This window comes from Ostrea edulis, chromosome 2 (genome assembly GCF_947568905.1).
Source record: "Ostrea edulis chromosome 2, xbOstEdul1.1, whole genome shotgun sequence".
In the NCBI taxonomy this organism is placed as follows: Eukaryota; Metazoa; Mollusca; class Bivalvia; order Ostreida; family Ostreidae; genus Ostrea; species Ostrea edulis.
Genome location: NC_079165.1, coordinates 33,681,837 through 33,688,417, shown reverse-complemented (window position 1 = coordinate 33,688,417; position 6,581 = coordinate 33,681,837).

Genomic DNA, 6,581 nt, shown 5'->3' with positions numbered 1-6,581 from the left:
ACATTCTATTTTAAGTTTTTTCATATTCTCTAGAAATGAAAGCATATATTCTGCGAAGAACTATCATTTCCAGAAGGGGGGGGGGGGTTACCAAATTCTTTTCCCATTGATTTCAGTAAAAACCGTTTGGCCGTTTCACTGACTAACTATATTTGATTTTAGACAAATGTTAGTATACATTTGAAAAGTTCAGCCACGCGTTAATTTAAAAAAAAAAGCATAAAAATATAGAAGGTTTCTCTTCCTTTCATAGTATTATATGTATTTTATTTTTACACCACACAGCAGTCTACAGCGAATTACACTCTTCATTTGAAACACACCCCTACCACGGTAATTTCCGCAGTCATTTTTCGAATTTGTGAGACAACTTCTCATCCCGATAATTAATTCAAACTCATGTGATATTTTCTCCCATTCTTTTGATTTTTTTTTTCAGTCAGGCAACACCTAGATATATTGAAACCTCTACTAAATAGCCACGTGTAAGTGAACTTTTGCGTAACGTTTCCTCGGTTGAGAAAATTATAAACCACCATTGCCAATCATTTTACCCATTACCCATTTGTGCATTATAAAAGTCAAACCGATCACTGTAAAGTTAACCTGATATCTGAATTTTCTACGGCCCAATTGTAATATTAATGTTCAGGTCGCACGTGGAATATTCAGACGGTTAAATGTACATGTAGTTAATTCCAATCAAAATATAAAACTCCCAGTTCCGTCACTAGATAAGTCGTACATAGAAGTACATTACATTCCCCTCACTAGAATTGAGAAAAGATTTTTTTTTCATTTGACATACAGACATTTTGCAAACTTTTATGAAAATTTTTCAATAGTTCATGGCAAAAGTCTGGACTTCATTTCAAACACTCAAAATAAACAGAATGATAATAATAACTAATTTGTCCATCAAAGCTATGTTCTGGCAGCTGCACGGGGATCATTGTGCCCCAAACACAGTGCACACTGCTGCATAAATATGCAACCTATATTAAAAGTCAAAACGGAATTATTATTCACAATCACTTCACTTGTCAAGTTTCTCTGGGGATTTCACGATTCGTCCAGATCTGGTTTGGAGTGCATCCTTGTGATTGGCTGGTTTGGCTCCGATTTGAGGAGTTGCAGTATTTTCTATGGTAGGCTCATCGGAACAGCTTTCTTTCATCGGGACGTCCTATTCATTCTGTGAGGTTTCACAAGATTTGTGAAAATGTATACGGTTCCTTCGCTTAAGTCTCCCATTACTCTTCACCAAAAATGATCTTGGTTTGTCTCATGCTTTTTGTACAATGATTCCTGAAAATAAGGATTTCAAGCCATGTGTTTCATTCTGACTGTTGTTCCATTTTCTAGGGGTCACAACTCCTTGACACCTCTCCTCGGTCATAGTGAAACTTCTGTTTGGCTTTCTGTCCATTTAGGTGTTGTTTTACTTTTCTGATGTCGTGTGTTGGCGGTTTAATACTAGGTCTTGTGATGCTGGTAATATTTCAAGGTCTGCGTTCCATTACTTAAGGTTGAGCTGGTGCAGATGGATGTTTTCCAGTTGCGTTATCCTGTAGTCCAAGAGTGCAAACTGCTTGTCTTTACACTTCATCCATAAGCACTAGTTTTATAGGGTTTGTACTGTTCTCTCAGTTTCGACATTCGAGCTTTGGAAATGGGGACTATTTCTTTCGTGTTCAATTCCATGGTCTGAGCACAACGTATTGAAGGTACCGGAACTAAACTGTGGTCCATTGTCGGAACAAAGTATTCCTGGAAGTCCATGGCTTGTACACTTTGATCATCTCGGTCTATTCCATCTAACCTCGGATGTATGATGAAAGGTGAACATAGCGAACAGCGATCAATCTAATAAATCCTACAAGCTATACAAAATAGATAGTTGGGCAAACACAGACCCCTGGACACACCAGAGGTGGGATCAGGTGCCTAGGAGGAGTAAGCGTCCACTGTCGACCGGGCACACCCATCGTAAACCCTATATCTCAACTTATTCGACACGCAAGAGATTGTTCCACGTATGATCAGTTTTTAAATCGAGGCGGCCTACTGACATCAGGTTGATGGTGCAGGGATTTCAACAGTCTCGTTTGAAATTAGCATTTCGCAAATTATGTGGTCGTTAAAACGATCTAGTTTGCCAATATAACCCATCATTGGGTCAAATGGTGTCTGACGTGTTTCATACCGATTGTTAGACCGTTCTTGGCACATTGATTTTGAGTATGGATAACTCCGTTTACCTGATCAAGATATAGGGTTCACAGCGGTTGTGACCAATCGACAGGGGTTTCTTACTCCTCCTAGGCACCTGAACCCACCACTGGTATATCCAGGGGTCCATCTTTGTGCCCATCTCACTATTTTGTATTGCTTATAGGAGTTATGAGATTGATCACTGTTCGTATGATACATTAATTTCTCGGTGCGTAAGGTAAAAAAAAAAATGTCGAGAAAAACAGGTGCCCCTTTACATCGCCTTTATTGATTTAACGAAGGCGTTTGATCTCGTTAACAGGAAATATTTGTTTCGGCGGCTGCTATTTTAAAGAAGATCGGCTGCTCACCCCTGCTACTTAGAATCATTGCCTCTTTCCATAACAATATGATGGGTGCCATTAGCTGTGACGGTAAAGCCTCAGAACCCTTCCCAGTGTAAAGTGGAATGATGTGTCCTAGCACCAAGCCTGTTTGGCATTTTTATCTCGTTGCTGCTAAACTTTGCTTTTTGGAAGGCAACTGCATACAAGAAGTGATGGGAATCTGTTTAACTTGAAACGTTTGAAAGCAAAGACCAAGGGCCTTACAGTTTTCATAAGGGAGATCCTATTCGCAGATGATGCGGTCCTGAGTATGCATACCGATGAAGCCCTTAACAACAGCTGTTGGACAGGTTCTCTTACGCCTGCAAGGAGTTCGGGCTGAATAAACAAACGTCATGTCCCAGGACGCCCCTTACCACCAGGAATCAACATCGACCACTTCACCTACCCTGACTCTACCATCATTAGCAGCGATGCTGAAATCGACAAACGCATCACCAAAGCCGCCTCCGTGATGTCGCAACTGAGCAAGAGAGTGTGGGACAACAATCAGCTGACTCTGAACACCAAACGCAGAGTCTACCAGGCATGTGTGCTGAATAGTATGTTAAATGACCTATATCAGTACTCATTAAACACCGATGCAGTGCCCGAGGACTGGAAGATAGGTCACATTGTCCATATCTATAAACGCGATTAAATGCATATGCCAGCTAATTACAGGCCAATGTCGTTGACCTCTATTGCATGTGAATTGAGGGAGTATGTCATCCACAGAACTGTGACATACCACTTCGATAAGTACAGGATCTTGTGCGACGAGCACTAGAATCTAGGTCCTGTGAATCCCAGCTCTTAATCACCATCGATAAACCCATAAGATTTACATTGTACTGTTTGACTTTGTGGAGGCTTTTATTAAGTACGCCATACCAGATTGTTCTACAAATGGAATATCATGGAATCCAAGGCAGTACTCTGCAGTCTTTCAAGCTGGACACAGTCATTTGTACTCGAGGGCCATACATCAACATTACTTAACGTCACTCCCGGTGGACCAAAGGGAATAGCATTGGGACCACAACCATTCTGGACTTACATAAACGACAAAGTCAAGTGTTTGCCTCTTTGCAAATGACAGTGACAAATCTTGTAACAACATTTTCTTTGTTTGTAAAGCTCATTATTACAGCTGTGTTCTAAATGAACTTGGTTTTAATTCCATTTTGATCATCTATACTCCAAGTTCCCTATAAAAAGACAAAAAAAATTAAAATCACACATCAGTTTTAAACACATTTAATATCCCAGTCAATGGAATGAATGAATATGGTTTACCATATCTGGATGTATATTTTTAAAATTGCTCTTATAAAGTTTAGAAATTCATTTCAAAATTAAGAATTATCTCCCTCATGCATAGCTCTTATCCTTGGACGAATTTGGCTCCACTTTTTTGGAACGCTGTTTTTGGCTATATTTAGCTCTAAAACTTCATAGTTATTTCGGATTTCAAACATTTCGGTTGAGCATCACTGAAGAGACATTATTTGTCGAAATGCGAATCTGGTGCATCAAAATTGGTACCGTATAAGTTTTACATCTATACTGGATTCCAACTGTCCACGATGTTCAGAAGAGAGATACTCCTGTGGTTATTGCAGTCACTGTGATCACCCTTCTTTTTGGTTATGGTGATGATCTTGGCGATACGTATTTCCTGGGGTACCTAGTCTTCTCTGAAGCAGATACATAGCAGTTCAAGCAGTGGTTCCAACAGGGCAGGTTTTCCACATTTTATGATTTCAAATGGGATTGTCTTCTCCTGGTGCTTTGCCACAGGCCAGAGCGTCGATTGCTTCGCTGAGCTCTGCCAGAGTAGGTTCAGAGTCCAGGTCTTCTATGTTGGGCAGCTCTTTGATTTTGTCAAGCGCATCCTGTGTGACGCAGTTTTTTCTGGAGTAAAGTTCCAGATAGTGCTCTACCCATCTCTCCATTTCCTTGTTCCGGTCCGTGATGACATCCCCGATTTCAGTGCCACAGTTTTCTTTGTTGGTTTACCTGTTGCTTGTTTAATACCCTCTTATATGCTTCCGATGTTGCCGCTGTTCGACGCTTGCTGGATGTTATATGACAACTGTAGTCAGTAGTCGTTGGCACAGCGACGTGTTTTAGCTGGGCTTTGCTGTGTGCAGGCAGGCTCCTCTGACTTGGGTCACGCTTATAACTGATGAGTGTGCTGCGTTTAGCATCTATGACTGGTTCCATTTCAGTGATGCTGGCTTCAAACCAATCCATGTTCTTGCCCTCTTTTTTGCCGTAAGTCTGATTTCCGTCGAGATCCGGGTTAGAATAGGTCCTCAGTACCCCCTTGCTTGTCGTAAGAGGCGACTAAATGGGACGGTCCTTCATATGAAACCGCAAAAACCGAGGCCCCGTGTCACAGCAGGTGTGGCACGATAACGATCCCTCCCTGTTCAAAGGTCCTAAACGCCAAGTATAGGGCTAAATTTTGCAGCCCTTCACCGGCAATGGTGATGTCTTCATATGAGTGAAAAATCATCGAGTGGGACGTTAAACAATATACAACCAACCGTAGGTCAGAACGGCAGCGCTGTAGATGACGTTCTGTAGAGAGTTCTATCTGTTCTCTGCACTTTGTTTACCATCATTGTGGGCTAAGTTGAGAGTCTCTTTCAGTCGTTCATTGCATTCGCGGTTCTTTTCTGGGTAGGCTGTTTTGTTGGTGTTTATTCTTTGGTTTCAGATTCACCTTTGTTGCAATTAGGGAGTGGTCAGTGTCGCAGTCATCATTGTGGTAGGACCTGGTGGTGCACAGTTGTTGCCCGTGTTTTGACCGTGGATGTCTCCACGATACTTTGTAGAATGCCTTGTTCTGAAAGTAGGTGTTCGTCACAATAGATTTCGATAGAAGCAGAGTTCATGAAGCATATGACCATTTTCATTCGTCTTCCCTATGCCGTGGTGTCCCAAAACGTTTGGTCATGATTCTCGGTCTGCCTACTCGAGCGTTAACGTCACCGAGAAACTAGATACGCTCTGAGTCTTAGAGTTTGCTTATGACAGCGTCCAGTCACTCGTAGAACTGATCCTTTATTTCGGACGAAGCTTGTAGTGTTGGGGCGTATGTGCATACAAGGTTCACAGGGTCCTGCATCGACGAGAGGCGCGGTGTAAGAATTCTCTCTGTGCCATCTGTTGGGGGCTCAATCATGTGAAGCAGCGCGTGGCGTACTAAAGATCCAACATCATGTTCTCTTGCTTCCTCGGTGCCCTTTCCTTGCCAAAAAAGGTATAGGGTTTCTTCCTCATGGACCCACTCTCTGGGAGTCGCGTTTCCTGTATCAATGTTTAGTCTATGCAGCTCACGATCGATAACTGCTGTCTTCCAAACATCGTCAATGACCTGTAGGTCATCTATCAGTACTGTTCGCATGGTTCTGACAATCCCGCTTGCAATCCGCAGACCTGGGGTCTCAGTTTTCAATTTTTGCCTAGTGCGTAGTTGATGATCTGCTTGTTGAGCTAAGGACTCTAGCTCCAGGCACCCACTGAAGCAGGCAGACCGTGGCGGGTCAACACCTTACTGACCGGGGACTGTCCATCTTGAGGTGGGCGGTAGCTGATCAAATTTCACATATTTTCTTTCTGGCTAATGCTTTCAAACATCCACTTTTGATTCCAGATGCTCCGGTGTAAAGTACATATATACTTTTCAAAAATTATACTATTTTCAGAGATTTTGATATTACCTTTAAGGCCACAGTTATTTCTTGGTTTACGGATCCGCTGACCCTAATTTCTGGGGAATGGGAAAAAAACATTTAAACACCCAAATAGCACCGCATTTCGTGTTATGTTAGCAGCAAGAATACCGCCAATTGTATGAGAAATATTTATTTCTATCGATTCCTTTTTTTCCGTGACGAAATGTCATCTGGCATCTGTTTCGTCGACAAGAACGATATAGGTATCGTTACTGTCATCGTGCGCGGCCAT